The sequence below is a fragment of the Chenopodium quinoa genome, unplaced genomic scaffold, assembly GCF_001683475.1.
Source record: "Chenopodium quinoa cultivar QQ74 unplaced genomic scaffold, ASM168347v1, whole genome shotgun sequence".
Classification (NCBI taxonomy): Eukaryota; Viridiplantae; Streptophyta; class Magnoliopsida; order Caryophyllales; family Amaranthaceae; genus Chenopodium; species Chenopodium quinoa.
The window spans coordinates 1,420,250-1,430,027 of NW_018745188.1; the positions used below are offsets into that span (position 1 = coordinate 1,420,250).

The 9,778-nt window shown below is 36.1% G+C and overlaps 1 long non-coding RNA gene across 1 annotated transcript; it reads right to left on the reverse strand.

Moving 5' to 3' along the window:
• Positions 1–1,885: 1,885 nt before the first annotated feature.
• On the reverse strand, positions 1,886–3,425 carry LOC110710911. Its single transcript, XR_002509219.1, has 3 exons — positions 3,288–3,425; positions 2,901–3,201; positions 1,886–2,781 (listed from the first exon to the last, which is right to left on the reverse strand). It is a non-coding gene; the product is annotated as an uncharacterized LOC110710911 (long non-coding RNA).
• Positions 3,426–9,778: the final 6,353 nt, after the last annotated feature.

The window sequence follows — 9,778 nt, forward strand, 5'->3', positions numbered from 1 at the left end:
AGCATCCCCGCATAATAAAAAAAAAAACAATTTTTGGCAGATTTTGTTTTCATCATATCTTTTGATCCAGAAATCGAAATAAGACAAATAATATGTTGTTTGAAATCTCTTGAAGTTTACTTTCCAACACTATTAAAATCAAATTAAAGTATTTTTTAGAATAAAAGATATGGCCAAAATAGTGAAAGGGTGTCAGTTTTGAATAGAGTTTCATATTTCTTTCGTATGTTTTTCATTATAGCTCAGAATTAATATTATAATATAGGAAAAATACACTTTATTAATCCCAACTTTGCCCAGTTTACTTTAAATTATCCCAACTTTCGATTATTCTGAAACAATCCCAACTTTCACCTGCGTTTTCTTTCTTCAATCTCAAACCGGTCAACAAAAGTCCATGACCTCTTATTCTAGGTAACTTAACACATGTCAAATTGTAATTGGTTCAAAAACTAAAAAAATAAAAAAAATATTAAAGAAAAATTCAATTAAAAAAAAAGAAGAAAAAACCAGCTAAGCCAAGCCACCAAAGCTCACAACCGCTGGCGGTGGTCACTCACCCCAAACCACCATCTCCGTAGCCCCAACCCCCAAAACCTCCCCAGGAATCACCCTACCACCGTGAAACCGACCCATTCAGCCTTCCCCCACCCCCGAACTAGCCAAAGCCAAAACCCTTGCCCTAAACCAGCCACCCATATAACCCAAAACAACCATAACCTAGCTGACGACCTTGAAACCGCCACCCATAACACCCGAAACCACCATAACCAAAGTCGAAGACCTTGAAACCACCACCATAACCCTCGAAACCAACTGTAACAACAACCCTAACCCTTAATATCACTCCTCCAACCCGCAAAACCACCAAAAACGCAGCCCCCACTAGTAGAAAAAGGCCTATTTGCGTCGCTCATTTATAGTGTATTTGCGTTGCTTCTATGAGCGACGCAACTGCTCGCGACGCAAATGACTTTTAAGTCATTTGCGTCGCTCCTAGGCGCGACGCAAATAAGAGTCATTTGCGTCGTTCCTTTATAAAGGAGAGACGCAAATGACTTTTTTGATAAACTTATTTTTTGTCATTTGCGTCGCTCCTTTATAAATAAGCGACGCAAATGACTCTTCTGACAAACTTATTTTTTGTTATTTGCGTCACTCTTTTATAAAGGAGCGACGCAAATAACTCTTCAGATAAACTTATTTTTTGTTATTTGCGTCACTCCTTTATAAAAGAGCGACGCAAATGACTTTTCTGATAAACTTATTTTTAGTCATTTGCGTCGCCCCTTTATAAACAAGCGACGCAAATGACTCTTCAGATAAACTTTTTTTGTTATTTGCGTCGCTCCTTTATAAACAAGCGACGCAAATAACAAAAAATAAATAAACTTATTTTTTGTTATTTGCGTCACTTGTTTATATAGGAGTGACGCAAATGACTGAGTAGACAATACAAAACTGCTGTATTTGCGTCACTTGTTTGTTTAATGAGTGACGCAAATGAGGTGATTTTTTTTTTATTATAATATAATAATTGCCTTGTATATGTTTGTAGTACATGTTTTCCTAGGTATAAAGTAATATGCTAACGCTAATATAATTGAAATTAAAATGCAATATTATTGAATAATGTAAATGTAAATTTCGGCAGAGTCTCCTTTGTAATTTGGCCTACCCATAAAATTTCCAAACCATGTTTCTTAACCAAATCAACGTATAATACAACTCCAACTTCTAGACTTAAACTTAAAGGTAGAAGTACCTCAACAGCTCAACCTAGAGTTCAAAACGTGGTAACTACTGATTACTGACTATAGTATACAATTTCGCCCAAGCGAGCAAGAGGCATATGGCAGCTTGCCTATTGTGACCAGAAGTGAGACAAAGCCCTTCCATTTTTGCAGGCCGCAACACACTCAAGCACATATTCTCTGAGCTTCTTCTGGACTTCTTCCATTGGCAAGCAGGCATCAACCATCTGTTATCATTCAGCATCGTATGAAAATCTAGATGGCATTATTACGGAATTTGATGAAACAACAACTATCTCACAGAATCTAGTTAAAAACATAATTTACAAAAATAAAAAGAACATTGCAAGAAACTGGAACATGTTTAAGTAAAGAAAATTAGTATAACCTGCACTACATAATATTGCAGGCATCACTATAATGACACTATGCAAGATAAAGTCACCACTGTCAAACCTATTAACCTTACAGCCTTACCAAAATTGTACAGTCTGATGCAAGCTATGAAAAAACTAAGATTTGGTTTAACAACCATGTCTTAGATCTTACCAAGTAAATTAACCAATAAATAACAACATAGAAAGGAATTAGATTCAGCTAAACATAACATCAAACACATGGTATGCAACTCACAAATTATGTATAAAAAAACAATCATAAAAAGAAAAAAGAAACAACCTTTTCTCCCAACGATTAACACTGAACAAAAGATGAATAGTATGATCATCAAAATTAGATTGATTGGAAAGATAAGCAGAGATCATCTGCCCAACAGTAGTATTTCGATCCGGAAACCGCCATAACTCAGCAGAACACCCAATACTTTGCAAGTGAGAGAGAAGCTGAATACACTGAGAGCTCTTTCCACTTCGATCTAACCCTTCTAATACAACCAAAGCACCTCTTGATTGTAAATTGGGGTTTAGGGCAGAAACTTCAATTTTCTTGGAAGAATCATTCTCCATTTTTGTAGCAAAAATTGAACAATTTAACTGAAATTTAACATCCTGGTTTCTCCTCTGTGCTCCTGCAAAGTGCACCCAAGAAACAACTCAGATCAATATTTTGGTAATTAATATCGAAATCCTGCTTCTGTTGCAAAGGAAGATAACAAGGCATTAATTATACATCATTAGTAGTTATTACTTGTGAACTTCACTGTCATGTCTTTTCCTTGTCATCTGCCATGTAAATGGACTATTAGGATCCACACCAGGCTGTGAAATTTCCAAACCATGTTTCTTAACCAAATCAACGTATCCGAAAATTCAATAAAAAAAATGACAAAAGTTCTGTACTGAATAGCTCAAGTCATTAGAGGATATGATGCAGAAAGAGTGCTAACTTTTCATAATCAAAATTATCCACTCCCAAATCTTCGTCCCAGATAAATATGTAATCATATGGTGCCACAATGTCAGGATGTAGAAATCGTTTTGCATACCACCTTTAACCATACAATAAAAGAACGGATCAGTAAGATAAAATTGATAATTAATCTGACCCAATTGCCTTAAAAACTAGAGTACTAACCATTTCGCACTAGTTTGCAAAATTACCAAGCAGAGACACAATTATGAATCATGTAAGAATAGCCAAAGTTTGCAAATAAAGCTTACTCAGCACACTCATTAATCTTCCCCGAATTCTGGCTTTCCCCAATATTCAGAATCAAAGACTTGTTTTCATCCAAGTACTGCCAATATTTAAACCAACCAAAATTTAGAAATCAATAAGAAAAAAATATTTCCAGATGAGAACTAACCAAGCAGTATATATAGATGAATCGGCTAATAGACTAGAATCATAAGTGAATTAATGTAACAAAGGATGAATATGTCATGCATAATCAAAGTGTATTACAGTACATATCAATTTTTACTTAAGCATAAGGATCAAATGATCTGCAATTAGCAATGTTTTAGAATCTACCCCGGTAGCCCTAGACTAAGATAAAAAGCAATGCATACAACACCATTCCCTTATATAATTTCATATGTATTAATTGTTTTATCAATGATCATTTGATTCACAATAACTTCCTTTTATTCAACCATTTACAAGGGAACATACAGATTCTCCATTTTAATGAATCGGAGATGACAGTTGTTCATGCTTGAGAATTACAAAAAAAAAAAAAAATTGAAAATAATAATAATAATAATTCTGGGTTTTTCCTCCAGATTTAGGCCTTCAAAAGTAGCTTAATAGATAAGAAAACTTGATACTAGGTTTAAAAACAAGTTAAAAACCATCATCACTAAAAACCACTAGTTAAAAAAGTACATTTACACTTTTTTTCATTATTAGCCAAATAGTCATAACATTAGTTGAGTAAGAAATACTGACGTTGCCTCCTTTTCAATAAAGGTTTAAACTAAATTTATAATACCAGCAAAACAAAAAGGTCTTACAGAACTGATGAATATGTGAAGACCATTACAGGAGCAGACACCTAAAGCTTCATTACAGTAAATTTTAAGTTTGCTACACTTCAATGATTACACTGACATTTTATACTTCCATTTATATTTATATTTATATTTATATTTTCATGTTAATTCTTGAATTGCTTGTTGTGGTCCAAGTTCAGAAAAGGTTCAATTTCCAACTGCCGGAAAAGTTAAGTTTGGACCAAAAGGCAGATCTTAGGCCAGGGGTTGAACCATGCTCTTAAGGTATGTTGAACAGCATGCCAGCAATAATCAAGCTGCATGACAATATGTATGATGGATATCGACTTTTCGATGCTTACAAATGCGAGCATGTAAACCTTAATCATCTGTTAGGCTAATTACAACTAAGATAGACATAACAATGTATCACTCGACTGAAGTGCTCGTTCAACATGCTTCAATGACTAAACCCGAGATCATAATGGACTTTTTAATTGCAATTAAGGCAGTAATAACTTAAATCATCAAGTAATGTACATTTGTACTAGACTAGAATAGATTAAGGCAGTAATAACTTAAATCAAAGTTTGCAAAATTACCAAGCAGAGACACAATAATTATGAATCATGTAAGAATAGCCAAAGTTTGCAAATTAAGATTACTCAGCACACTCATTAATCTTCCCCGAATTCGAAGCCTTAAACCAAGAAAAGATTGAACATAAATAGAAGCAATCTTACCATAGGTGGAATTGACTTCAAAAATTCAACAATGTCGAGCCGAAATCGAACTTCAATTGTTGTTGCTGTAATTTGCTTGAACTTCCTCGGGTTTTTTGGGGCGAAATTAAGCGATTTTTCCACTCGAAAATTTCAGTTATTGCTCGAATTTTTGTTGCTGTAATTTCTTAACTTGAACCCAGAAAAAGACGTAATTCAAACAATTATTGTTGCTGTTATTTCTTGACTTAACCTATTGTTGCTGTAATTTCCTGACTGAAATTCGAATAAAAATTATTTATGACTGAAATGGGATGAATTTCTTAGGGTATATTGCGTCGCTGCCAAAAACCCTAGAAATCCCCCCACGAAATCCCCCAATCGAACTTGAAGACCGAAATTGAATTTTTTGGGGCTTTTAGGGTTCGAATTTGTATGCTTTTGAGTTGATTTTTTGCTCGAAATGGGGGATTTTTGGTCGGAAACAATCAATTTTTCTGGGTTTAAGGCTTCAAATTTCTTAGGGTTTTTGGTCTAAATTTTTGCTCGAAATTGCTCGAATTTGCAGCCGATTATGGGTCTTTTACCTCACTGCGATTTCAGATGTTAAATTTGCTGGGGAAACGTAAGTTTTTGGCCGAATTTGTTGGATTTCAGAGACAAATTTGTGGGTGTTTTGCTGTAGAAATTCGCTGGGATTTAAGAACTCTTGTTTTTTTTTTCTTTTTGTATAGTGAATGTAGGTACCTGATGAAAAACTAAGGTAAAAAACGCAGAAAAACCTAAAGCCAAAAGAGTTATTTGCATCACTTTATGATAAAAAAGCGACGCAAATAACCTTGTTTATAATGTTTTACAATGTACATATGCGTCGCTCATTAGTAAAAGAGTGACGCAATTTACTTAATCACTTATTTGCGTCGCTTGCTAACTAATGAGTGACACAAATAATTTTATTAATCACTTCTAGAAACTTCTAATAAATCTTTATGGTTTTAGAAATAATCTCTAAACCAAAACACACTACACCAAAAAAATGTCCTTCATGTTCCAAAATTAGTCAAAAATCTTATCTCTGTTAGGAAATTCTCTACTGATAATAATGTTTCCATTGAGTTTGATCCTTTTGGGTATTCTGTGAAGGACTTGCAGACAGGGAACAAGGTAGTGAGATGTAATAGCAGTAGCGATCTCTACCTTTTCTTCACTAGTCGTCAAGTTCTATCATCTTCTACTCCGTCGACTTTTACAGTTATTTCTCCTAGTGTGGGGAATTCCCTTCTAGGTCATCCCGGAAATGCAATTCTAAATTCATTGCGCAGTAGTAATTCTATTCATGTAATAAGGCTAAACAAGTTTGTCATTCTTGTCCATTGGGCAAATTAAGAAAATTGCCTTTTACTGATTCTATGTCTCATACTACTATGCCTTTTGATATTATACATAGTGATTTGTGGACATCTCCTATTATTAGTTCTCTTGGTCACAAATATTATGTTTTCTTTCCTAGTAATTACACGAATTCTTTATGGACTTTTCCTATCTCTTCTAAGTCTCAATTCTATAACTTATTTATTCGTGTTGGAACATATATTCACACTCAATTTGAGAGAGAAATTAAGGCCTTTCAATGTGACAAAGGCACTGAATTTAAAAATGAACCATTTGAAAAATTCGGTGACCAACATGGGATGACTTTCCGTCTTTCCTGTCCTTATACCTCTCCTCAAAATGGCCAAAAGAAAAATAAAAACGATCAATAATATTGTTGTACTCTTCTTTGTCATGCATCTATGCCACCATCCTTTTAGCATCATGCCCTCAAAAGGCCACTTACCTTCACAATATCTTACCTACAAAGCTTCTTGGTACGTTATAATTCTTCAACTCAGATTTTGTATCAAAAGCATCCCGACTACTATCATCGTAGAGTTTTTAGGTGTCTATGTTATCCTCTTTTTCCATAATCCAAAATACACAAGCTTCAACCTCGGTCTTCTTCTTGTGTTTTTCTTGGCTATCCTTCCAATCATAGGGGATATAAATTCTTTGATATTTCATCTAGGAAAATTATCATAGCCAAACAGGTATTGTTCGATGAGCCGGTCTTTCATTTTGCAAAAATTCATACTCCTAAATCTCATACATATGATTTTTTGAGTAAAGGTTTAGGCTCCTTTGACAGTCCTCTTTTGCGTCAACTTCTCACCCCTAGTGACCTCCACCATTCACCCGCACCTACTGGTTCCAATCAGCATGCAGGTGCTGTCCTCACATAGCCCACCCCATTGGGAGGTTGCGGTGAGGATGCATAGGCTGCAGCCCACCTGCGGGGTACACTACATCCGCACATTTCTTTCCATGCAACTCCCCTGCACTTCCCTCCTTCTCCTGGCTCTTCCTCGCAAGCGCACAACACCCCCCAGTACTCGGAAGTGTGACTTCATGTCACCTCCTGCCACCCCCGCCAGGATACAAGCGGGGGCTCACGAACTTGTCGTGGACGAGCCTCCTCTTTCTCCTTATCCCGTAGCAGCCCGTCCTCACCCTATGGCAACTCGTAGTTCTCATAGGATTATGAAACCAAATAAAAATTACCAAGATCGCTCTAGTCATACTTCTACCTCCTTATCACCTATTCCAAAAAATTCCCGAACATGCTTTACGTGACCATAATTGGAAAATTGCTATGCAGGAAGAGTATGATGCTCTTATTGACAATGGTACTTGGGAATTGGTTCTGCGACCGTCTAATGTGAACATTATTCGATCGCTTTGGATATTTTAGCATAAAACGAAACCTGATGGCTCTTTTGAGAGACATAAGGCTTGTCTTGTTGGTGATGGAAAAACGCAACGGGAAGGGATTGATTATGATGAGACTTTCAGTCCGGTTGTGAAGCCGGCAGCTATATGGCTTGTCCTTAGCGTTGCTTTATCCAGTTCTTGGTCTATTCATCAATTAGATGTGAGGAATGCTTTCTTACATTGTAACTTAAATGAAACAATATACATGTATCAACCTCCGGGGTTCAAAGATCCGGCTCGTCCTAATTATGTTTGTCTTTTTCTAAAATCTCTCTATCATTTGAAACAGGCACCCCGGGCTTGGTATCAACGTTTTCCTGATTTTGTGGCATCCATTGGCTTCAGTCACAACAAATCGGATACTACTTCTTTCATTTATCGCCATGGTAATGACACTGCCTACATTCTTCTTTATCTTGATGATATTGTGCTCACTGCTTCTTCGAACTCTCTAAGGAAATATGTCATTTTTCGGCTTATCTCTGAATTTGCCATGAAAGATTTGGGTCCTTTGAGTTATTTCTTAGGTATTGTCGTTACTCGACACAAAAATGGTGTATTTTTGTCTAAATAGAAATGTGCTCATGACATTATTAAGAAAGCAGGTATGACAAATTGCAACCCGTCTTCTACTCTTGTTGATTCGAAAGGGAAAATGAGCACTCACTCTGACATCACTTCTTATGAAGATCCTACTACTTACCGTTCCTTATGTGGGGCGTTACAGTATTTGACATTCACCCGCCCGGATATTTGTAGGAGTTTATAAGTACGAATGCGGAAAAATGAATCATATTCATATAGTACCTAATCCCAAGATCATGTATAACACATAAAGAATTAGAATGAATACCTTTGAAGCGTGATTCCACGTGTGATAGAACAAGGGAAACAAAGAACCTCAAACGTGATTCCTCTACTTGGTCCACAAGCACGGATTAAGACCTCCACTAATGCTAGTTAGTTGCAATTGAACCCTTCAATTGACCTTCTAAGGAGAAGAACGAGTAATGAACCAATCATGAACCACCACGAACGACCACATGCGCCACTAGGGTGGCCGCCGGCCATGAGTCCAAGGGGGGAGGAGAGAGAGCCGTGGGATAGAGAGAGAGTGTGTGAGGGTTTTGGGATTTCTGCTTGCTTGATGCACAATCAACTGTTAATTATGTTATACTCCCTTCTTTTTAAATACTTGCTCCATTTCTCTATGCGCGGAGTTTTAGGAGAAATTGGAGAAAGTAATAAAATATAGAGGTAGTGGGGTAATTGGGAGAATAAAAAATCGTAAAAAGAAAAAGTAGTGGAAGAATAGGATGAGAGAGAGTATTATGTTGGGTCCACTAGGTGTGAGAAATGAATTAAATATTGTTAAAGCATTCCAAAAAAGGAAATTGAGCAAGTATTTAAAAACGGCCGAAAATGGAAAGTGGAGCAAGTATTTAAAAACGAAGGGAGTATCATATAACCCTATGCATGGACCTTATTTATAAATCTCATCTCTAAATAAGAGACCATGATAAAGCCCAAAACCTAACTTTAATCTAATTATGCTAGCCCAATCCAATTCATGATTAGTTACTTGTTAATGAGGCCCAATACCTTTGTGTGTGACCTCATAGGATCCATTCTAGTGAGCTTTGGACTATATGACTAGCCCGAAAATCATTGATCATAGTCTAGCAACAGATAATGACGACCCAGAACGAACTTATTATCTCCATAATAGTGATCCTTGATATATCTAGTAATTGTACTTATCGAAAACAAAAATCCTTAAATCTCCCACTTGTCTGAGACAAGTGCTCAATATTCAAATTCCTTAAGTCAATGTGTGTCGATTTGATAATATTATTTCATCTCATGTCGTGATCATATTAATCTACAAATCTTTTCTTGAGAAACCGAGTAAGAATTACAAAACAAATGATTACTATGTAATCCATTTGAGCACGGCCATGCCTTTTTTAATTCTCCCCCCTCAAGGGGCCAAGACACATTCCTAATTAAATAGGTAGACTCAATCCAATCTTGTGGCAACCAAAGCTCCCACTCAAATCATGAGGTAACCAGGAAACACCCTTTATAATCTCCAGTTATG